General features: G+C 41.7%; 3 long non-coding RNA genes across 16 annotated transcripts in view; 1 reads left to right on the forward strand and 2 right to left on the reverse strand.

Moving 5' to 3' along the window:
* Nucleotides 1–24,461, forward strand: part of LOC116738335 — a 38,452-nt gene extending 13,991 nt beyond the window's left edge. For 8 of the 14 annotated variants that reach the window (XR_004344162.1, XR_004344155.1, XR_004344158.1 and 5 more), the window contains 5 exons: nt 13,020–13,130; nt 13,309–13,385; nt 14,880–15,994; nt 17,544–17,706; nt 22,590–24,461. This is a non-coding gene — a long non-coding RNA (uncharacterized LOC116738335). The other 6 variants (XR_004344161.1, XR_004344163.1, XR_004344167.1 and 3 more) reach the window with 6 other exon arrangements.
* LOC115524823 lies at nt 10,819–14,921 on the reverse strand. Its single transcript, XR_003972225.1, has 4 exons — nt 14,858–14,921; nt 14,624–14,777; nt 13,931–14,013; nt 10,819–10,862 (listed from the first exon to the last, which is right to left on the reverse strand). It is a non-coding gene; the product is annotated as an uncharacterized LOC115524823 (long non-coding RNA).
* On the reverse strand, nt 18,015–21,030 carry LOC115524824. The gene is made up of 3 exons (XR_003972226.1): nt 20,985–21,030; nt 18,975–19,031; nt 18,015–18,048 (listed from the first exon to the last, which is right to left on the reverse strand). It is a non-coding gene; the product is annotated as an uncharacterized LOC115524824 (long non-coding RNA).
* Nucleotides 24,462–25,353: the final 892 nt, after the last annotated feature.

The raw sequence follows: 25,353 nt of genomic DNA on the forward strand, positions 1-25,353 counted from the left end.
TTGTTGCAGATGGCAAGATTTCATTCTTTTTGATGGATGAGTAATATTTCATTGTATATATGTGTATGTGTGTGTGTATGTACGTATGTATATATATGTCTGTATGTTTACACACACACACCCCGCAACTTCTTTATACCTTCAGCAGTTGAGTTGATGGATATTTGGGCTTTCTCTATAGTTTTGCTATTGTTGATAATGCTGCTATAAATAATGGGTGTATGCAGTTTCACTATTAGGTATTTACCCAAAGGGTACCAAAATACAGTCTTGGTTTTAAAGTTTATTTTGCCTGATATAAGTATTGCTACTGGCTTTCTTTTGACATTATTGGCATGAGACATGTTTCTTCATTCCCTCACTTTAAATCTGAAGGTGGCTTTAGGTCCAAATAAGGCTTTGCAGGCAGCATCTAGATAGGTCTTGGTTTTTTTTGTTTGTTTGTTTGTTTTCTTTTTTTTTCTTTTGTCCATTCTGACACCCTATTCGGTGTCTTTTTATTGGAGTATTTAGTCCATTTACATTCAGAGTAATTATTGATGGATATATAGTTAGTGCCATTTTATTAGGTGTTTTGCCATTATTTCTTGATGTTTTCTCTGATCCTTTGTTGTGTGTATCACTTTTGGTCTTTGATTTCCACTCAAAGAGTTCGATTTAAATATTCTTTTCTTTTGACTGGTATTAATTAATTTGTTTTTCATGTTTCGTTTTTTTTTTTTTAATTTAAGCCCAAGTTAGTTATCTTATAGAATACATTTTCAGGAGTAGAATTTAGTGATCCATCAACTACGAAAAATACCCAGTACTCATCGCAAGTGCCCCCCTCCAGTGCCTGTCACCCATTTAGCCCATCCCCCTATTCAGTAACCCTCCAGGAACCCTGAGTTTCTTCTCTGTATTTAAGAGTCCCTTATCATTTGACTCCCTCTCTGTTTGTATCTTATTTTTGCCTTCCTTTCACTATGTTCATCAGCTTAATTTCTTAAATTCCATAGATGAGAGAAATCATATGATGTGTGTCTTTCTCTGACATTTTGCTTAGCATAATATAGTTCAATTCCATCCACAGTGTTGCAAATAGCAAGATTTCATTCTTTTTGATTGCTGGGTAATATTCCACTGTATAAAAATACCACATCTTCTTTATCGATTCATCAGACAATGGTCATTTGGGCTTTTTGCATAATTTAGCTATTGTTGATAATGCTGCTATAAATATTGGAGTGCATGTGCCACTTTAAGTCAGCGTTTGTGTATCCTTTGGATAAATACCTAGTAGTGCAATTGCTGGATCATAGTGTAGTTCTATTTTTAGTTTTTGTGACGAATCTCCATACTATTTTCCAGAGTGGCTATACCACTTTGAATTCCCACCAGCATTGCAAAAGGGTTCCCTTTCTCTACATCCTTGCCAACACCTGTCAATTCCTGAGATGTTAATTTTAGCCATTCTGATAGGTGTGAGGGGCTATCTCATTGTGGTTTTGATTTGAATTTCAATGATGATGAGTGAGGTTGAGCATCTTTTTTTATGTGTGACCAATCTGGATGTCATCTTTGGTAAAGTGTCTCTTCATGTCTTTTGCCCATTTCTTCACTGGATTATTTGGTTTTTGGGTGTTGAGTTTGATAAGTTTTTTATAGATTTTGGATACTAACCCTTTACCTGATGTGTCATTTGCAAATATCTTCTCCCATTCCATCATCTGCCTTTTACTTTTGCTGATTGTGTCCTCTGATGTGCAGAAGCTTTTTATCTTGAGGCCCCAATAGTTCATTTTTGTTTTTGTTTCCCTTGCTTCTGGAGACACGACAAGCAAGAATTTGCTGTGGCCAGGATCAAAGAGGTAGGTTGCCTGTTTTCTCCTCTAGGATTTTGATGGTTCCTGTCTTACATTTAGATCTTTCATCCATTTTGAGGTGTGTGTGTGTGTGTGTGTGTGTGTGTGTGGTTTAAGAACATCGTCCAGATTCATTCTTCTCACTGTCCAGTTTTCCCAGTACCATTTGCTGAAGAGACTCTTTTTTTCCATAGGATATTCTTTCATTCTTTGTCAAAGATTACTCGGCCATATGTTTGAGGGTCCATTTCTGGGTTCCCTATTCTGTTCCATTGATCTTTGTGTCTCTTTTTGTGTCCATACCATACTGTCTTGATGATTGTAGCTTTCTAATACACCATAAAGTCCAGAAATATAATGTCTCCAGCTTTGTTTTCTTTTTCAATATGACTTTGGCTATTTGGGGTCTTTTCTGGTTCCTTACAAATTTTAGGGTTGTTTGTTCTAGCTCTGTGAAGAATGCTGGTGTTATTTTGATAGGGATTGCATTGAATGTGTCGATTGCTTTGGGTAGTATTGACATTTTAACAATATTTGCTCTTCTAATCCATGAGCATGGAATGTTTTTCCATTTCTTTCTGTCTTCTTCAATTTCTTGCATAGATGTTTTATTGTTTGTTCTTTTAATTTTTTTTAATGTTTATTTTTGAGAGAGAGACAGAGCATGAGCAGGGGAGGGGCAGAGAGAGAGGGAGACACAGAACGTGAAGCAGGCTCCAGGCTCTAAGCTGTCAGCACAGAGCCCATCGTGGGACTCCAACCCACAAATGTGGGATCATGACCTGAGCCGAAGTCGGCGCTTAACTGACTGAGCCACCCAGGGGCCCCTCTACTGTTTTAAGTGTACTGATCTTTCACCTCTTTGGTTAGGTTTATCCCTGGGTATTTTATGGTTTTCAGTGCAATTATAAATGAGATCAATTCCTTGATTTCCTGCTGCTTCATTATTGGCATATAGAAATGCAATCAAATTCTATATCTTGATTTTATATTCTGAGACTTTCCTGAATTCCTGTATCAGTCCTAGAAGTTTTTTGGTGGAGTCTTTTGGATTTTCCACGAAGAGTATCATGTCTGCGAGGAGGGAAAGTTTGACCCCTCCTTGCCAGTTTAGACACCTTGTATTTCTTTTTGTTGTCTGATTGTTGAGGCTAGGACTTCTGACAGTATGTTTAATTATAGTGGTGAGAGTGGACATCCCTGTTGTGTTCCTGACCTTAGGGGGAAATCTCTCTTTTTTCCCCATTGAAGAGGATATTAGCTGTGGGACTTTTGTATCTGGACATCATGATGTTGAGGCATGATCCTTCTATCCCTCCTTTCATGAGGGTTTTTTTTTTTTTTCATGAAGAAAGGATGCTGTATTTTGTCAAATGCTTTTTCTGCATCTATTGAGAGGATCATGTGGATCTTACCCTTTCGTTTATCAACGTGATGTATCCCATCAGTTGATTTGCAGACATTGAATCAGTTGTGCATCCCAAAAATAAATCCCACCTCATTGCGGTGAGTAATTCTTTTTATGTATTGTTGGATCTGGTTTGCTAATTTTTGTTGAGAATTTTTGCATCCAGGTTCATCAGGAAAATTGGTCTGTAGTTTTCCTTTTTAGTGGGGTCTTTGTCCAGTTTGGACTCAAGGCCATGCTGGCCTCATGGAATGAGTTTGGAAGTGTTCCTTCCATTTCTCTTCCCATGACCTTATCTTGTTCTTTCATTTGGGATGCATTCCTCTTGTCTTGGTATTTTGGCTGAGTATTTGCCTTCTCTCTGTTACCAAACCTCATTGTGTTACCTGCCTGAGTTGAATGGTTTTATGAAGAGGAGCTCATCCAGTGTCCAGGGACTGACACATCAGGGAGTGTCTGTGGTGTGTGTTGCATGCACTGTTTTGTGTTCTGGCTGCACTAACCTTCAGGCCAGTTGTATGGGAAGTGTATGGTCCTTGGCCAGAATGTGGTGAGTTTTATCTAGGTCTGCTCTGATCTGCTTGTTAAATAAGACTTGAAATGACTGCCACTAGAAGTGAAGCCCTGCAGAACTGTCTGGTCAATAGAGGTGGTGTGGTCATGGGCTTCACCTGGTCTTCTGGGGAAGGGGCCAGCTCCATTGGGACTGAGGCAACCTTGAATGACCCAGAAGGCCAGTCTCCCCAGAGCACAGGAAGGTGGGGCTTGGTCTAAGCAGGTTAGGCAGCCAGTGTGGGAATGGCCTTGTTTCTAGCATGTGGCTCTGTGTTTATGCTGGGGGGCAGAGGAGGGAAATGGCGCCACCCAGCTCCTCTGGCCCAGCTCCTTTGTCTCCTCTTTGTGAACACTGCCTCTCAGTGATGTTCTCCAAGGTGAATGTATAATCTCCCCACTGTGTGCACCAGGAGTTGTACAGATCACTGTTTCCATGCCATCTGCTTGCAAATAGTTTGCTGCCTTCTCTCCAGGAGTAGACCAGTGTCCTCAGGGCTATATCCCAGCCAAGCCTGCTAACCTTTGAAACTCCACATTCTTGGAGTGCTTGGATGGCTTGATTAAGTGTCTGACTCTTGATCCTGGCTCAAATCGTGACCTCATGGTCATGGGATTCTCTCTCTCCCTCTCTTCCTGCCCCTCCCTTGCATGTGCTCTCCTTATGTCTGTCTCAAAATAAATAAACTTAAAAAAAATTAGTGGCACGGAATACCTTATTTAGGTAAGATTGCCTCCCTGAGGGGAATGGCAGGAGTCTATCAGTTAAATTTCCAGCACTGATGAGGAAATTCTTTGTTGACTCGTTAAAGGTTACATTCCTGCAGGAATGAAACTAGGTTTGGTGACATGGGGCCTTAACGTAAGTAACTCCATGATGGGCCTGTGATTTTTCTTAACATTCCAAACGCAAATTTTTACACGTCCATTTTTTATTAAAGATATAGCCCTAAATAATATTTTAGCCATCTACTGCCAGCCCGATTTTTCATATCCTGTGAAACTATGACCATCTCCTACTCATAGATGAAGATCAACTCTGTGGCTCTAAGATCTTTGTGAGTCTAAGTTACTGATGGACTTTTGAAGTCTTTGACCCAGGGACCCCCAGCCAGGCTGCTGAGCCATCACTTAGGCACAGAAGCACCCTTTCCAAGTCACCCCTTCCTAAAGCGTTGTCTTTCCCTCTTGTACTTCTGGGTCTTACCCTTTGGCAAGTCACATATCCTCATGCAAACCTGTCAAAGTGGCCCAGAGAAAGGTGCTTGCCTGTGACTGCCACTTCATGGTCACATCTTTTCCTTCTGAAACCACTTGAACTCCCTATCATTCTTCCAGTCTTTGAAAATCTCTTTGATTTGGAAATATTTTATTCTGTTGTATTCCTGCTAAAAATATGCATGAAAATATTAAAGCAAGGATTCTTTAGAATAAGTGAGCCAGTCACAATGATTCCTCTGGCCGTTTGTACATTTTTTTTTAAATGTTCAGGCATGATGTGAAGCACATCCTGTAAAATCTGAGTATCATTCATTATCTAGGATAACCACCTTTATGGAAAGCCATTAGATGACATGCTCCTTCAAGACCAGAAAAACACTTAATATACATACCACAGAATACAGTGGTATATACATATGTTATTACCTTAAAATATGTAAAGTAGATGTTTCTATGAATTGTATATCATCGTGCATTTGGTTTTCCATAACATGAATGCTATTATTTAAATTAAGCGATAGTAAGAACAACAAGAAGAGGTACATGTCAATCACTAGTAACTAATACTAGAACTAGTTATATAATATTATGTGTTGAAAAAATAAAACCATGATTTCTAATAATCTTTTCATTCGTGATGGGTTTCTAGTTACCAAAAAAATTGGGAAGATAGTACTGAGTCTCCACAGACATCAGACTGTTTTCTGACTATTGATGTCCTATGAGTTGGTACATTATCACAGTCAATATCCCGAAGAGATATGGTAGTATTAACTAAAGTTTATATGTTAACTCAGATTTCTTCAGTTTTAACCTCTTCTGTTCCAGACTCCTCCCAGCTGGCACATTACATTCAGTCATCCTGTCTCCTTAGGCTCCACCTGGTCATGACGATTTTTAGATTTTCCATATTTTTCATAATCTGCAAAGTTTTGAGGGTACTTTTGTACAATGTATTTTGTAGCATGATCCTTGGTTGGGATATGTCTAATGTTTGTTCAAATGCTTAGGCCAGAGTTAATGTGTTTTGGAGCAGAAGATCCAGAGGCATAATGCCATCCATAATTATCACTTCACATAAAGGTTGTTTACTCTGAAGATTGGGGTCCTTTGTGGTTCCATACAAATTTTAGGACTGTTCTAGTTCTGTGAAAAATGCTGTTGGTATTTTGATGTAGATTGCAATAATTGTGTCAATTGCTTTGGGAAGTATAGACATTTTCACAATATTTGTACTTGCGATCCATGAGCATGGAATGTCCTTCCGTTTCTTTGTGTCATCTTGAATTTCTTTCATTGCTGTTTTACACTTTTCAGAGTATAGGTCGCTCACCACTTTGGTTAGATTTATTCATAGATATTATTTGGTGTGCAACTGTAAATGGGACTGTTTTCTTAATATCTCTTTATACTGTTTCATTATTGTTGTCTAGAAATGCAACAGATTTCTGTACGATGATTTTGTATCCTGTGACATTGCTGAATTCATTTATCAGTTCTAGCAGTTATTGGGTGGACTCTTTAGGGTTTTCTATATATAGTATCATGTAATCTGCAAAATGTGAAAGTTTCACTTCTTGCAGATTTGGATTTGTTTTGTTTTTTTTGTCTGATTGTTGTGGCTTGGACTTCCAGTACTATGTTTACGAAAAGTGATGAGTAAACATCCTTGTCTTCTTCCTGAAGAAGGAAAAGCTGACCTTAAAGGAAAAGCTCTCAGATTTTCCCCATTAAGGTTGATGTTAACCGCATAGATAACCCTTTATTACGTTGATGTATGTTCCCTGTAAACCTAGTTTAGGAGGGTTATAATCATGAAAGGATGTTGTACTTTGTCAAATGCTTTTTTCTGTATGTATTGATAATGACCGTATGTTTTTTTTTTCTTATATGTTTATTCATTTTTGAAAGACAGAGACAGAATGTGAGTGGGGTAGGGGCAGAGAGAGAGGGAGACAAAGAAGCAGGCTCCAGGCTCTGAACTGTCAGCAGAGAGCCTAATGCAGGGCCTGAACCATGAACCATATGGTCATGACTTGAGCCAATCAAGAAATGAGCCACCCAGGAGCCCAAATCATATGGTTCTTATCCTTTCTCCCAGTGATGTAATGCATCACAGTGATTGATTTGTGAATATGGAACCACCTTGCAGCTTGGGAACAAATCCACTTAATTGTGGCGAATGATTTCTTGAAGGTATTTTTGAATTTGGTTGGTAGTATTTGATTGAGAATTTTTGCATCCATGTTCGTCAAGGATATTGGCCTGGAGTTCTCTTTTCTAGTGCACTCTTTATCTGGTTTTGGTATCAGGGTAATGCTGGCCTCATAGAATGAATTTGGTAGTTTTCCATCCTTTTTTATATTTTGGAATAGCTTAAGAAGATGAGGTCTTAACCTTGTTTTAACTGTTTGGTGGAATTTACCTGTGAAGTCATCTGGTCCTAGACTTTTGATTGTTGAGAGTTTTTTGATTACTGACTCAATTTCTTTGCTGGCTATTGTTCTGTTCATGTTTTCTATTTCTGTTTCAGTTAATGTAACTTATATGTTTCCAGGAATTTACCTGTTTCTTGTAAATTGTCCAAATTTTTTACTTACAAGTTTTCGTAATATTATCTTATGATTGTGTTTCTGACGTGTTGGTTGTGATTTCTCCTCTCTGATTTATGATTTTATTTGAGTCCTTTCTCTTTTTTTTTTTCTTCTGATACAAGTATTGCTACCCTGGGTTTCTTTTGACATTCATTTACGTTTCTTGACATCCTCTCATTTTTATTCTGTAGGTGTCTTGCGGAATAAAATGGGCCATTTGTAGGCAGCATATAAATGTGTTTTGTGTTTTCAAACATTTTTACACCCTATGTCTTTTTATTACAGCATTCATTCCATTTACATGCAAAGTAATTATTGATTTGTATCTATGTATTGCCATTTTGTTACCTGTTTTGTTGTGGTTTCTAATGATTTTCTCTATCCTTTCTTGTCTTTCTCTTTCATGTTTTGCTGATTTACTTTACTGATGTATTTTGATTTCTTTCTCCTTATTCTTTGCATATTTATGAGTGGTTTTTGATGTATGGTGACCATTAAGTTTTTACATAATTTCTTTATGTTTAGCCATTTATATTAAGTTGATGGTTATTTACCTTTGAACCCATTATTTTCTTCTCCCTATATTTTGGTACATGAGTTCCTTGACTGATTTTTTACAGAAATATTCATTTTTACTGGATTTGTGTTTTCTACCTCCCTGTTGTCACTTTTGTTCTCTCCTTTCCACTCAAAGAGTCCCTCTTAGTATTTCTGGCTGGATTGCTTTAGTGGTACAGACTCCTTTAGTTTTTGTTTGGGAAACTCTGTGTCTCCTTCTATTCTGAATGATAGCCTTGCTGGATAGAGGGTTCTTGGCTGCTGATTTTTCCATTCAGCGCTTTGAATATGTCATGTCACTTCCTTCTGTCTTCCCAAGATTCTGTTGACAAATCTGTAGCTGTCTTTGGTGGCTGGGGGCAATGCACCAGGGCAACCAGGGGCTCAAGGCTGTGCACAGAGTGTGTCAGTGGCTGGGACATGTGGCTGGGTGAGACAGATGAGGGTAGCCAGGGGTGCACAGCATGCGGTGGTAGCTCTGCCTGCAGGTGGGCAGACAGGGTGCCCATGCGGTTTTAAGAAAGTTTTCCCTGAGCCCAGCGCTGAGGCCAGCAGGCTTGGAGTGGGTGAGTCCACCAGAGGACTGGCACATGGCTAGTATGTTAGGTAGCAAGTGTCTGTGCAGCTCCACTCCCTGGTATGTGCCTCTGGTCTTATTCCTGGACGGGGTGGTGGTGGTGGTGGGGAGAGGCGGGAATGGTGCCTGTAAGCTCCCTCATTGTTGGAGAAGTCCCCTAACCACTCAAGTCAGCATGAACAGATCTGTCTCCTGTTGCCTTGGCATTGTGTAAAATGCTACGTTTACGTTGTCTGTCTACACTGGCAGGGACCTGGCTATCACTCATCCTCCTGGATCACCCAGTGCTGGGTCATCTGACCTCCAAAGCTCCAGGATCCAAACTCAAGGGAATTCAGCCCCTCTGGGTTTTAAAGCCAAATGTTCTGGGGATTAGTCTTGCCTGTGTGAGCTCCCTGGTGTGAGGGCTCACTTTCTCTGCCTCTCTGCAGGCAGCTGCCCTCCACCATTCTGACCTTCCTAGCCTTTCAGGTACAGCTTCTATTTAATTGTGGAGTTTGTTCTGCCAGTCTTTGGATCGCTCTCTGGTTCATGGACTTGGATGTGGATGTTATGCAATTGAAAACATGGGACAGGGTGAGCTCAGGGTGCTCTTACTCTGCTATTATTAATTTTTTAAATGTCTTCATCTTTTGGATTTTTGAGACATGGTCAGACAGACTCCTATCACCCATGCACTCAGGATTAGAAAGGAACTTTCCCACATTTGCTTCTAGTATTTTATGTTTTGAAACTCTCTTTAATGAGGTATAATTTACATATAACAAATAGCCTCTAGTTAAAGGGTATGATTTGATGAGACTTGATCTCATAGGTACAGCACCATGAAGTCATATGGTTTCTCTCTAAACCTTAAATCATGATTCCTTTGTGTCTAAGTTAATGTTGCTTTTCAAGTATGGACTACATTTTTTTTTATGTTTTCAGATATTGCCCAGGTGTCTGAATGCCTGCACTGGGGTACCTCCTTTTCTGATAGCCTGTATTCCTGTATTGCAGTCGGTCTAGCTTTGGACTTTATCCTGTATTGTATCTTTTACTCTGTTAATTTTGTTGCAGTATGATGATGTTGCAGTATGAGTGATGAGGGATTCATAATTGGATTGATTTTCACTAAATGGCACGAGCTGCAGTTCCAATTATGACAGAAAGCATGGGCTTCCTGTGTTAGGTACTCAAGAGCAAGGCAGATATCCTGGGCACTTGAGCTGAGAATGTCACTCTTTTTGCTCGCACTCTTCCCTTCCCTTGGAGACAAGAATCCCCTTTTGTTCACACAGAAATGTAGGTGAAGTCAGCAGAGAAACATACCTTCTCTTCTCTCCCCTTTGTCTCTCAGACTCCCTGTCGCTACCTTCTGCCTGTCCCTTTCTCTGACTCAATCCCCCAGGTCCCCTGCTCCAATCCAGCCATGATCAGGGTGTCCTCCAGCTCCTGGCCTCTGCTCTGGCCATCCCTCAGTGAGGAAACTGCAAGAGCATTATGTAGTTCACGGGTCTGATCAAGAAATCTCTGTTCCTCAGAGCCCTCCTACACATGGTGCTGTCTGTGGAGACCTGGCATCCTGGGCAAGGGTTTGACTCCATGTGTGGCCTCCTCACTCCTCTCCCACAGTCACTGCTGGTCCCTCATCCTTCCCCACCATTAGAACTCCACCATTTCCCAGGGACAGATACCTATCTATTTGACCCCAAGGCACCAGGAAGCCAGTGAATATTTCTAAAATAAATGAGCATAAGCACCCCATCAATCTAGATATAGGAAGTTCCCATCACCCCAGAAAACTCCCTCGGGCTCCCCTGCACAAAGGGTGATCTTGCTTCTATCCTCTGTCACCACCATTTCTGGTAACACTTTGTTACCTGTGTGTACAGGAACCCCACTGCGTGCACTCGATGGGGAGTGAGAGTAGATGGTCCTAGAAGCAGACGCTGACACAGAGATAGAACGATGAAAGGTGGATTGGCGGACAGTAGGAACGACAAAGTGGAGCGGACAGGATGGGCAGGGAAAGCATTCAGGCAGATCTGACACCTGCTTAAAATGTATATGTAATCACCATAGTCTGTCTCCGTGCACAGTCCTCTTCAAATTTCAGAATAGTTGTCCTATAAGGCAAAGAGATTTTGGTTTATTTCCCTCTGATCTTATGTTTTCCTACATGCATTCTGTGTTCTGTAGTTTATCAGTGGCTGTGGCCTCAGATGAACACTTTAGAGTGTGGCTGCATCTGTGAGATTGTATGTAATGGAAAATGATTGTCTTCAGATCTAGATCTCTGAATGTACACATTCTCATAATTATCTCTTCTTTCTTTGTCTGGTAGGGCCCGAATTTTAATAGAAAAATGAGGGACCTTGTCTCATTGTTTAAAACGGCGATTCCCAGTCCCTGGGCTGACATGTTAACAGTCTTAGTTTAATGAACTTCTGTGACCATCTTTTTTTCATGATCACTGTGTGGAGATATCTTAATTGAAACTGTGAGAAGGGTGAATGGACACTTCCCAGACATTTTGCAGATGCTTTATGTATTTAATGTCTTCTTTTCATAATGTTCTTAGAAACAAATATTACCCCTGTTTTCACAGATAACACAGCTGAGGCTCTGTGTAGGTCCCACTGAGAACTGGTATTAGGGCTGAGACAGCAGGAACACAGGCAAAGCCTCAGGATATTGTGAGAGAAGTTTGAGGAGATGCAAAGCTGTAATCAGGTTGATGCAGGGGCGGCTTCTGGCCAACGCTGAATTGTAGGTTGACCCACTAAGAGTCTGACTCAGGCTGAAGGCCAGTGCAGGCCCTCAGCTGATCTAGATCCTGTCTCCACTTTTAGTCTCACTGAGGGATATGAACTTGGGCATACAAGCATTTCCATAAGACCAACTTAAATTTCCCATGTCTCCAGGGCATTGTCCCCCCACAAATATCCAGAACCTTCAGAAAACCCAGGGTGACAACAGCCTTTTTAGATGATTACCTAGGTGCACTTTGACGAAAATGACATTTCGGAGATGAACACTGCATTGTGCACTGAGAGTGATCGCACATAGCAGCTCTGTGTGAACCTCACACTCCCTGCTCAGGCTGTGATCAGGAATGGCCTCCAACTGCATCTCACTGACCCCAGCACCCTCTGCTCTGCACCTCCTCAAACTCTGCTTACTGTCCTCAACTTCTCTTCTATTGCTGTGTGATACAAGTTTCCCCTGTTTCTGCACTGGATCCTTCACCGGTGTTTCCATTATGGTGATCACAAGGTCTGTGTCACTTAATGCATGTCCCTCTTTCACAGACACCTGATGCTCTAAAAGTTAGGGGTGCGCCTCATTCTTTACAGAACCCAAAACATTGTGCCTCCAAAATATGCACCAGTGCTGCTGATACGTCTGCTTTTGTGTAGAAAATCCTCTTCCATTTTGACAAGAAAGATGTATATAGCTCACTGTATTACAGGGAAATGACACTGCCCATTGTATGTGTGTCCTGAGAAACTTGAGATATGCTACAGTGTCCTCAGGCAGGTTGTAGTTGGATTGCCAAGACTCACAACCATCTCTACATCATTGCCACAAAGTCAGTCATGAAGAAGATGAATATACTTTACCAGCCACTCATCCAGTTCAGGTCATCTTAGCAAATAGAGTAGGTGGAAGAGAGGGAGGTGGCCCATAACCCATGACTGGTAGTGAAGGGCGGGCCATGGGATAGAGCCTGCAAGGCGATCCTGGGAAAGGAACAGGCCCTCTTGCATACATAATGGCCTGCAGAACAGAAATAAAAGCTATGTTCATAGGATAGAACAAAGCACCAACACCAGCAAAGAGCAGAAACCCAAAGAAGCAGTGCTCATAACCTGCCAGCTTCCTGACCACCAGGTTCCAAGAGGGCAGCATCAGTGCTAAAATGTCTACCCATACTTTGGGTTCCACTTACAGCTTTGGGATGGGGAACGGATGTTATGGATAAACTAGTGTCTCCACGTGTCGGGAAATGTAGAAACATCAAGGGCTCTATTGCTAGAAGATTAGTAGACTTAATACCAAATTAACAACGTAGCATATTCCATATAGGAAGGCATCTATGTCCAGGATCACCCTCTACCCCTCATCACCCTCCACCACAGAGGCTGCTTATTTATATGTGAAGAACTACAGAATGAGAAGGAATGACAATCCCAGTCTCCACACATGGAATCATAGCCCTCGTGGCTCAAAGCTCTGCCTCTAAGCCCTTGCCTGTACCCAATCTACTTCTCTCCCAACAGTGGGGTCTCCTCCTCTCTGGAAGTGCTATCCATGGGCACAGAGACACATGGGGAGATGGGGATCCTGAGATCCTGCAGAGGACCTGGATAAGCATGCTCTTAGAGAAACAGGTAACCTATACATGTTAGTTGGGTTCAGCTAATTTATTTGAATTCAGAGGTACTCCTCAGCTTAAGTACAGTACATTCTGCAGGGTAATTGTGTCCTCTGGAAAAGTGAGCTGAAATTCTAAATGACAAAATTAACACGAATGCACTTTGATTTCTGGCGTATGTTTCTGTGTTTTAGCTGTACCTGTGACACAGGACGCAAGAGAATGTGCTCGTGAACACAAGTGAAGGACATGGTGGGGACTTGCCACACAGGTAATTTTGGATTTTTTCTCTTCACAACTTAAGTTTCAGGGCATGTTTTTTATGACAAATATGTCACCTCTTATAGTTTACAGTATTTATACCCACGGCACACTTGAAGGAATTTTGGACAGCACATTTACCAAAAAAAAGATGGAATGCTGACTGGTATGAAATTTACTTTGTCTAAGACCATTCTAAATGATGCATACAAAAATATAAGTTGGATACAGATATGGAAAGAATGAGGCAAGGTAGGAGACTTCCAAGTGGAGTGTGGTGTCATCCTCCTTGATTTATTCTGGGAACACGTTGGAAAAGCCCTATGGTCCTCACCTTTAAGCACACTTAGCTTCTAAAGGTGCCACAAAGAGATGCCAGGTGGAAAACAGGGAAGCCCGTAGACTCAGGGGTAAAGCTTGTGCATTTGGGGGGAAAAAAAAGACAGCACCCATACCATATGGCACTCAACCCAGAGACAGTGGCAGGAGAGTGTGCTGCACAGAAAGATGCAGCTCTCTGGAAAAACATAGAACTGAAAATGCCACAGCATTTACCTTATGCTTCTTGGCAGTTTTGGTAGAGCCAGTGTTGATGTCACTCTTGGGAGTGACACCTGCTTCTGGATCTGCTAAAGGCCCTAGAAGGGATGGAGGTTTATTTTGATTTGAGTAGACTGTTTAGAGATCAAAAACAAAAACAAAGAAAACCCTCCCTTCATTCTTCTGACAACTTAAACTCTTTGCCCCAGTCAGATCCCAAATCAGATGCAGAGGGTGTCCCACATGCCTCAGGTGATCCCCAAGAAGAACTTGAAGAACCATCCCTTATAACCTAATGAAGACTCCTAAAAGCCCTGATTCAGATGTATTCCTCACTCATCGAACAACTATAGATGGCTGGGAGCACAACTAGATGGACATACGTTATGTTGTGCCTCATACCTCACAGATCCCAGCAAATGGACTGTTTATAGGGCATCACTGCTGAACCGCTATGTCTGCTTTTCTGTACACAGCCCCATTCCTTCCCCACAAGAGACGCCTGTACCAACACATGGTGGGAGAAATGACAAAGATGGTATGTTGAGCATGAGAAATTTGAGGAATGTGGGAATAGAAGCAGACACATTCCCCTTGTATCACAATGGTCTGTGGCACTGCCCCTGCACCTTGGCCAAAGGCCTAACACCAACAAAAATAAGATGAGTGTGTTTTACAAGTCAACTTCTAGTGCTCAAATCATCTTACCAAGTGTTGCAGGTGGAGGGGTTTGGGGTGGCCCCAGGGCCACCAAGGCTCAGGAGGTGGATGTGCCTAATAGTCCGTGGGGGCGGGGCGCCTCTAGGGTAGGGCATGCAAAATCGTCCAGTTAACAGAGGAGGTCCCCAGGATCCAGACTGCCCTGCAGAACAGAAGTGACAGCTACATTCATATGCCAGACAAGAGAACAAATATCAAAACCAGAGAAGAATGTGTTCGCACCTGCCACCTTCTCTGCCACCAGGATCCAAGAGAGCAGCATCAGTACCTGAGAGCTCCATCCCTGCCACTGGAAACCACCTACAGCTTGGGGTAGTAGATGCAAGAGGTTAACCTACTGCCACCACTCATCACTGCCCATGTCTGCGGAAGTAAAATGGCAAGGGTCCTGTCCTAGAGGGTTAACAGAAGTAATTACAGACTAATGAAGTAGCATTCTCCGGACAGGCAGCCATCGATGTCCAGGTTCACCCTGCATCCCTCCTCTACGGCGACTCCAGATGCTCTGTTTTTGGTATGTTAAGAACACAAAAAAATGAGTGGGAATAAATGGCTCATATTCTGCTCATGGAATCACAGCCACTCCTGGCAAAATATTCTGCAGCCGGACCCTCACTGTGCCTCCTCTGCTTCTCTCCCTGAGAAAGGAGTCTTCCTTCCTGAAGTGTTGTCAAAGGCCTCTGAGACCTCTGGGGAGTGGAGGATGCCTGGAATCTTGCAGGGGAATGAGAGTCTTCTGTGACAAATAAGTTACTTATGAATGTCTACAAAGCTCAGATGTGTTCATCTTAATTCATAGGGAATTCTGATTTTAAGCATACTACAGGACACAGAGTAATTATGCCCAACAGAAAAAAGAGGTAGAAATTCACATAACAGATTTAAAGCAAGTGTTTTGGTATAAAACTCCTGGTATGTGTCATGAGACTGTATCAGCTCTAACAGTGACTGGGGACACAACCAGAAACTGCTCATATAAACATAATTGAAGGACACAGTGTTCAAACTATTTTTACCTAAGGTATAGCTGGAAGGATTCCAGACAACTCATTTACCAACAAATATGGGAAGGTGATACGTGATGACACTGACTTTATCTAAGACCACTCTAAATGGTACAGGGCACAAAATATAAAGTTGGAGTCATGATGTCGTTTTGCACTTTTGAATTTTAAACAATATGGCAGACTTTCTAACAGGTTCATGTCCTAGCCAGAATCAAGAAAGGAAGACACAGCAGCCACACTGTTCCCACAGAGGTGAGGTCTGGAAGGGGTCACCCAGCCCAGGAGACTTCTGTTTGGAGTGTGGGGTCATCCTCCTCTTATTATTTCCTGAACCACACGGAAAAACCTTAAGGTACTCAGTCTCTAAGCACTTTTCACCTCTAAACTTGCCACAGAAAGCTGACAGACTAAAAAGTGAGAAGTCTGTGGGCTCCTGGGTTATGGGTGTGCATTTGGAAAAGAAAGAACAGACAGACACAGAACAAGACAGGGCCGGGAGAGTGTGCTGTACACAGAAAGATGAGGGTTTCCCGAAAGAGTTACAACTGAGAATGGCCCTAGCATTTACCTTGTCCTCGTATAGTCAGAGCTGCTGTAATTCACAGAGGTTTCAGCAGTTTCTGGATCTACTAAAGATCCTAGAAGGGACGGAGGTTTTTTCTGCTTTTAGAGGACTGTGTGGAATGAAAACAATCCCTCATCTCATTCCTCAAATATCTTAAACTTTTCCCTACACTCAGGTCCCTGACCAGAGGCAGAGGGTATCCCACATGCCTCAGGCGACCCCCCAAGGACAAGGGGGAGAACCATCCCTCACCTTGATAAAGACCTCACGGTGCCCTAGTTCATGTTGTTTTGTAATTAATCAAATAACTGTGGACTGGTCAGGCACAACTAGCAATTTAGAAATCATCAGTAAAACAGAGGTTTCTCAGTATACATCACGGGAAATCACAATTTCATTACAGATTAAGAATAAATATGAGGACGCTTGGGTGGCTTTGTCGGTTAAGCATCTGACTCTTGATTTTGGCTCAGGTCATGATCTCACAGCTTGTGAATTTGAGCCCAGCATTGGGTTCCTCACTGACACTGTGGTGCCTACGTGTGATTCTCTCTTTGTGCCTCTTACTCTGTGCCTCCCAGACTCTCTCTCTCAAAATAAATAAACTTAAAAAAAAATAAAAGAATAAAATTGAGAATACTGGTTTGGTGTATATCCTCAATGGATCTCAAGAAGGGTGCATTTCTTCAGACTTCAGGCAAATTGTTCAATCTCTCAGCTTATCTACAAGCTGCCTTCCACATGAGAGCAGTTATTATATAACGAAAGACTAATTTTACACTATTGAGAAAAGGAAAACTATGAGAAGTTAGCAGTGAAGCTGCAGAGTTGCACTGATACCATCAGAGGACTAAGCTAAGCTCTATGGAACTTGAATTGAGGGATGTAGGGCTACAGTTCCCAAAAACAAACAGAAATAAAGACCATTAAAATAGTGAATAAATGGCCTTCTCCTCAAATAAAGTCTTCACATTGAGTCCGGGTGGGAAGAAGGATGAGGCCCATGTCCTGTCATCCTTTCCAGGCTCTTCAGACAGGGGGATGCTAGAGGTGGGAGGGTCACCGTCAGAGGAGGGGCATGAGCTCCACCAGTCTCAGGGACAAGTGCCTCACTGTCTGCGGCACCGGAGGAGAACACCCTTCTGTCACCTCTTCAGACCACCTGCCGTCCTTAGTGCTTGTGATTCTTTCCAGACCACACGATGATCACACACAGGAACAGGCTGCATAGCAGAAATTAGACTGTGGCACATCACAACATGCTCCTTACCTCTCCTTGGAGGGTTCTGTGTCTCTGGTCTTGCAGCCATTGGTTTCTGCCTCGTGTATCCCTCAGGCAGCCTCTTTGCTTCCATCCTGTCCAGTCTTGGATACAGAAAAATAATGGACTTCTATAAGAGTTGCAACACCACGTCATCTTCTAGACAACAAACAATGCACGCATCATCCCTGGAAACACCCATAAAAACGCAAGTCAAATGACCACACCTGTATTTCAAGTAAGTGACCTCCCTGCCCTACTCCGCCATCTCCCTATCCCAGATCTGAGTCTTGATCTGGGGGAGAAACAACACATCCACCTTCAGTCGTGCCAGACTGTGCACCAAAGAAAGAGGGGGAAACAAGAAAACACTTACCTAGTTGTCCTGAGCATTCTTCTCATGAGCTGTGATTTGAAAAAGCCAACAATGAAAAGCCCGTGATTAGGGATTCCAAGGGCCGCTACACTCACCCGCATGAGGTGCTAAGGGTTCAGTATGTCAGGCAGAACTCAGGTTACCTGGTATCTAAAGGTGAGCTCTGCCTGCTGCAGCTGTTCCCATGTTTGTTCAATTTGTTGCCTGTGAGTTACAATTGCTCTTGTCAGATAAGACCCAGTATTGGGTATGATTTTAAATAATCTGCTCACGTTCCCAACAACCTCATATCTGTCCCCTGATACAATTTATTCTTACACATGAAACACTTTTCACATGATTATAAATGTACAGTAGGATCAAAGCTATTGTTACATCCTTTCCTTACTCATTATTCCATGCCCGTAGGGCTCAGAGTTCATAGAATTCCTTCCCATTTTCAATCTTTCCCTAATTCATCATGTGACAAGTGTCTTTCAGATAAAGCTCTATTCTTCTTTAACTTATATCCTCACCAGGTTTCCCAGGGTTGCAAAGACGAGGGCCATGGAATGGCACTACCATGTTGATGGTTGTGATTCATCCTACAACACACTGCTCTCCTATAGATTATGACAATTGACACCACCCCCAAGGAATGTTGGCATGGACAAAGTTTCTTACACAGTCTGGCTATTGCTTGAGATCTGCAAATGTTTAAAAACCTAATTGTTTTGTTCTTTCTAAAACTTACCTTTTTTATCTGTTAATAGTCTATGCATATGATCTCTGAATTTTTGTTTATATTACTAAGTTGAGTCTAAACATTGTAAAAAGGTTAAAAACAAAAAAAAAATGAACAGAGGTTTCATGAGCTGCTGGTAATTAGTAACTGAACTCACTTGTACTTATTTCTTTCGTAGCTGTTTTCCTTTTTTTTTTAATGTTCATTTTTGAGAGAGAGAATGAATGGAGGAGGGACAGAGAGAGAGGTAGCAGAATCCGAAGCAGGCTCCAGGCTCGGAGCTGTCAGTACAGACCCTGACGCGGGGCTCGAACTCGGACTGTGAAATTATGACCTGAGCTGAAGTCAGACGCTTAACCGACTGAGCCCCCCAGGAGCCCTTTCTGTAGCTATTTTCAAATTTTACCTGCAGCTGCCAGCTGATTCTTCTTTGCCATCAGTTCACACTATCATTTTCAGCTTCCTAAGATGGGAAAGATAAATACAGTCAGGACCAAGATCCAGAAATTCTCCCTTTTTACCTCCCAGCACTCTTGAAGGCCTATGCAGATATCCCTTCCCCCACCTCTCCCATAAATGCACAGACTGACAACACAATCAGAGAAAGGAGGTGAACACCCCATTTAAGTTAAAGAAAATTCAACCTCTGTTGCCATGTCTCTGCTATCGGAACTGTCTTTCTAGTTCTCTTTTTCCTCTCCTTCATCATAAAGTCATCAAATAACATTGCACTTCGTGCCTTCCCAGAGTTGGTCTTTGAGATGGTGAAGACTCATTTCATTAGTGTGAAAAACCATGTCTGACCAACTGTACCCATTAGGATAAGGCAGGGGATCATCACTAGTCTTACACCTCCATGGGGAGCCCTGATTCTCAGTCCAAAAGTTGTACCATGACACAATCACCCTGAAAGACAACCTCCCAGACTATGGCTTCACCAACATTGCAGCTCACTCCCAGACATCGCTAGAGTTCAGGACTCCAACCCCTGCCTCCACCTTTACATATCCTAGTGGAGAAAAAGGCCAATCGTAGAGGGGCCACATCTCCTGAAGTATAACCTGATATGAAATGTCACGCAGTCTGGGTTTATTTCCAGGAAACAGATTTCAGATGGAAAAATCTCAACTTCATGGAGCCAATCTACTTTAACAAGACTGGTTCCATTGATAGTGAAGGCAGCAAAAGGCAATGCTTAGAAAGACTGGTTTGTTGTGTTGCCCTCAGACTATTTTGTTTGTGGTGTTCATTTAAAGGCTTTCACATTGACACTTAATGTGCTCAAGAATCACATGCAAAATTGAAATTCTCTTAGAAATGGACACAAAAGCATGAGACACAGAAAGGCACATGCATTTCCTTCTGGCCTCAGGCAGTCCTTCAGCAAATGCTTTCTGGCGTGGTTGTAATGTAGTGGCTCTGTTGTAAGGGGTTGAAGATAGAAAGGTGGTCAGGGCACTGTACTCACAGAAAGAGCTTACAAATTAAAAAACAAAAAACAAAAAAAACAGAAGATGCCAGTGAGACAGAGCAGACCCTAACCCCAGGTGTGGAAAGGACTAACATAAAGCTGAGTCTCCAGGGAAGAGAAGGAAGAGTTCACTTTCCCACATGAGTGAGGGACTCTAAAGTCCCTGATGTCCTGAGAACAAAAGGAAATACTGTACAAAGGAGGAAGCATGTGAGTGAATGCACCAAATATTTAACAACCCCACGAAGACACACAAGACCAAGATAGGAAGGAAGCCCAGGACAAAGCCAGCCTGGCAGTTGGACCCAATCTTCCTAGGGCTCATCATTGATTTGGGGGGCATACATCTGAATGGCAAAGAAGCTGAACAACCTTATGGGCAAAGACTTAGAAGTAAACAAATGTAGTTCAGGGGTGGCCAGCAAAGATGAGCCCTAGTGAAGCTGCAGGCTTTGGTCAAGACTCAGAAGAGTTACACTTAAAACCTCAGGGGACAGGAAACAATTCGACTTTCTTAGGGATTGGGCCTGCACTGAACAATCTCACTGGCCGAATGGATGCAGGGATTCAGTACAGCTGGTACCCCTACCCACTTTTCAGAAAGCAGTTTCTATTGTGTCTGTAGCAAGATAGTTCAAATTTTCCCCCACACATTTTTGACCCGTGTCTGGCCCTGAACAAAATGACCTAATTGCTGGATGACAAAACAGTGTGATGGGCTTGAAACCTATAGGACAACGTAGGTGTATCTACAGTGGATCCAGGTATCAACGTTACTGCTGGTACATTCCCTCTTTGGCCCCAAATTCATGACACAATGTGTGACAAGCACTTAGGGCAGAAAGGAAAACGCAGGTTACAGAAAGCAAGGTAGGAAGGGCAGGCACAATTCCACTGAATGCATTTGGCAATTTCTTACAATGCAGTACTTGTGACAGTTCTCACATGAATATCTTACTCTTCTGTAGCCACTTTTCTTGGTTCAAGAATTCTTCTAGGTGATGTGCTTTCTCCTTCAGCTGTTTGACTTTTGCTTCCTTTGTTGCTTTCACAGTCCTCAATGCATTACACTTGTCTTCCAGGGCCTTTTTATTTTCTGTAAAAAAGAAAAAAAAGGGGGTTTTCTTTATAAAGGTGCACATGACCTGAGTCTTGATTTTGGTGAGACAGAAAAAGGGCAAGAACCTTGAAGACATGAAGATATTCTTTCCCTTTCCAATGCAGTCATGGCCATTATATGGAGATTTCTTCCCAACAGAAAATATACCTTCCAGTTGACAGTTATTGGACCTCAAGGCTCTTAGCTCCACATCCTCAAATTCAACATTTGAATCTTGTGGTTAAGACAGATATGAGAAAAGACTTTTACAGAAAACTGATCGCACAGCAATAAGATCATGCATTGCAATAAACAAAGACCTTGAGGCATAAATATAACTAGAAGACAAAGATGGTGGAAGATAGTTCACGTCTAACAACTCATAAATGGCTTTCTTAGTGGTATACATATGTATGTGTATGTGTGTGTGTGTGTGTGTGTGTGTATCCCCCCTCCCCCATTCATGTTGAGAATTCACTGTTCAGCCTTAAGAGAGAAAGAGACTATAGATCACCTGGGTGGCTCAGTCAGTTGAGCATCAGACTCTTGATTTTGGGTCAGGTCATGATTCTAGGATCATGCGATCCAGACCTGTGTTGGGCTGCAAACTGAGCTTGGATCCTGCTTAAGATTCTCTCTCTTTCCCTCTGCCCCTCTCCCCCACTCACATGCCTTGTCTCACTAAAAAAAATAAAGAATGATTTAAAAATATTTTTTTAAAAGGAAAGGATTATACACTTTGGCTATCACCCTTTCTCTCTCAACTATATTTGGGGATTTTCTACATATCTTGGAGGGCAGAGTTGAATGATGTGATAATTACCTAGTTGTGAAAACAAAAGGTAGTCCTTGAAATGGACTCCTAGTCCTTGAAATGGCAAAACTTATCTTGGTGCTCCTACTGAAATTCCAGCTCATTGTTCAGAAGGAAGTTTGGCTCCCAGAGGCCCACTCTCTACTGTGGTAAATGGCAAGCAAATATGCTGTGCTCACTTCACCCAATGAACAAAAAGCCTCCAAAGCCAAATTACAGTAAAACTCAGCCAACTCTTACCACTTCCTGATTCTTCACATTCCTGTCTCTCTCTGAGTTTGCAAGGTAGCAAGTGCACTTTGAAGGGTGTCATTTAAAATTTCATTCAAGTGGGTGCCTGGGTGGCTCAGTCGGTTAAGCATCTGACTTCAGCTCAGGTCATTTTGTGGTTTGTGAGTTTGAGCCCTGTGTCAGGTTCTTTGCTGACAGTTCAGACTCTGGAGCCTGTTTTGGATTCTGTGTCTCCCCTTCTCTCTCTATCCCCTCTCCTGCTTGTGCTCTGTCTCTGTCTTTCAAAAAATTAATAAACACTAATATTTTTAATTTAATTAAAGTGCTCAACTATTTTGATGTTCTCCTTCAACAAAACGTGTTGAATGAGTAATAATAATTCATTACTTTTACTTGTGTTTTTTAGAATGCAATCCAGGCAAAGAAGGGATTCTCACCTTCAATTTAAGAGCTTCATCAGAGAGAAACTTACTTTCTCTCTTAGTTTCCTGAAGACATTTCCTTAATTCATTGTTGTATAAAACACGAAAAAGGAATCAGAATTAAAAAAAAAAAAAAAAGCACAGTGCTAGATAAACCTACCTTCTAATGTGTGACTCCTTTCACAAATAAAGAGGTAGCTCTTTACATTTGTGAAGCTTGTCTTGAATTGGTACTGCTTATAGAACACATAGAATAGGTCAGTAGGATGATCTACCAGAGTGGAAGTAACCAAAATGAAATCACAAAAAATATTTGAAAGGGCCATGCTACCTTCTGTTCCCAAATGGATATTTCTTCAGGAAGTAAAGTTCTCTGTTTTCTTTCTTAAAAGTATTGATCTTCTCAGTTATTCTCTGTAAACTAACTAAAAGGAGAGAAAACATTTTCTAAGTTTGTTACCAAACCAGTGACATCGAATAATCCCAGTGTATTAGCAGCACAGACACATGATCTGACAGGTGGGTGTAACTAACATTTTAGCTTTCCCGTTGTGCCTGAAGGAATCAAGTTTTAGCAGCATTTTAAACCTAAGAAAACCTTATTTCAATGAGACTGCTGTTTAAAATATTGTCCAAAATGGAGCAACACAATAAAATATCTTCTAATTTCTCTCCCATCTGGAAACACCCTTCCTGGAAAATTCAATCACTTCAAATACTTATGTCACCACCAGAGATGAAACAGAAAAATCAAATCCTATCAACTTAAATTTCTCTCCTCCAGTTATTAAGGTACATACATAGGTCGCTGCAAATAAAGGAACAAACAAAAACAAAACCATCATTTAGTCTCGATTTGAGCTACTTACACCCCCAGGTGCTATTTGGAATATTAAGGAAAGCTCAAACTGCTGACTGATTGACTACTCAAAGGCCTTGGATGTCTTCCTGCTGCTCACAGATTGCCTTTCGTGAACCCGAGGCTGAGGGCCCTGGAGGACAAGGTCTTTGGAATCAAACATATGGTTACAATCTCAGCTTTACACTTAGTGGCTGGAGGATCTGGATTAATGGCAATTCCTAGAAGACAAACTTTTTTCATTCCAACATGCGAACATTACCCTCCAACCTTACAGGAATATTATTCAACACACACGAAGCACCCAATTACAGGTGGATAACACATGTAAGCTCTAGAACAGACTCCTCTAACAGGGATTAATTCTCTCTGACCATATAGTGCAAACTTCTCTTCTGTTGGCCTAGTGTGAGAGCTCTCATGCCCTGAGATCACTTTTCTCACCACCACCACTGCTGCATTCAAAGGGATAAACACCAGCCTTGGAGGGTTTGCTAAGTGTCAGGCAGCCACCCTGGCTCTCAACCATAGAACCACCACAGTCTACCCCCATTTGCAACAAATTCATTTCCACTCATGCTCTCCTGGCACAAATGGCTCCCTCCACTTCAGACTCAAAACCATGGTTTAAACCTCTCTTGTGACACACACCCTGCCTGGCAATATCTGGCTTCTTCTCTAAGCTTAGGCTTCTTGATAGACTCAAAAAGGATTTTCTTATTGTGACATTTCAGCAAGAGCCAGGTCATGGCAAAGTACTCACTCCAAACCTCAGGCTCATATCATAACTTGTTTCATTCCCTCTACTCTGGTGATGTGTTCCTCCTCCTGATGTCTTATCTTGAGATGTTAACTCCCTCCACATTGACACTTAGGCTCTGAACAGGGAAGAGAAAGATGAATTTCAAGAGTTAACAAATCAATTAGACAACAGACGTCACCATATTTATTCTTAGTTGAAGTAAAAAGCACATCGAGGGGTGCCTGGGTGGCTCAGTTGGTTGAGTGTCTGACTTTGGCTCAGGTCATGAGCTCGTGGTTCATGGGTTCTATCCTCCCATCAGGCTCTGTGGTGACAGGTAGGAGCCTGTAGCCTGCTTCGGACTCTGTGTCTCCTTCTCTGTCCCTCCCCCACTCATACTCTGTCTCTCTCACTCAAACATTAAAAAAAAAAAAAAACAAACAAAAAAAAAAAACAAAAAAAAAACCCCACACCAAACACCAGTACTGAGAAAATACTGCAAAGAAAACTAAAGCTTAAATTCTTACCATGATATTCTAGAGGCTCTAAGAGGGGAAAAGACAAATTTGTTGTCAAAACATTATTAGTAAAAGCCTACATTTTGCATAATTAATTCACAGGATTAAAAAATAAGAAAAAATAGAATTTCCTATTTAAGTCATGTTACTTCACAATTTCTGTTAAAGAGCACAATGTAAATAGCTTTTTTCAACCAAAAATCTGTTTATATTGAATGAATATAAACAGCCTATTCAGCTTATTCAATTTTGACCATTGATAATACAGACATTTACAAAATGCTCTAAATCGTCATTTCCCTCACTTATTTTTTTTTTAAACCCGGTATTCACACTGAAGTTTAGAACTAGGATTATTTTTAAATCCTGAAATAAAGAAACAGGAAGGAAGGAAGGGAGGAAGAGTGGGCAAAACCTTTGAACTAAGATATGTCTCTTTCATTCTCTAGAAAGCTCTTCTGAAATATTACATGAAGTTGGCTGTTTTCTGAATTCATACAGAGTTATAGCACATCAGGTGCCATGAGTTTTTCCAGACTGCTACAAATGAAATAAAAGCCGCCAAATGAGAGAAAGAATAAAACACGGTGAGAGCTAAAGCACAAGCAACAACAGAAATGACAGCTAAT

The sequence above is a fragment of the Lynx canadensis genome, chromosome D1 (genome assembly GCF_007474595.2).
Source record: "Lynx canadensis isolate LIC74 chromosome D1, mLynCan4.pri.v2, whole genome shotgun sequence".
In the NCBI taxonomy this organism is placed as follows: Eukaryota; Metazoa; Chordata; class Mammalia; order Carnivora; family Felidae; genus Lynx; species Lynx canadensis.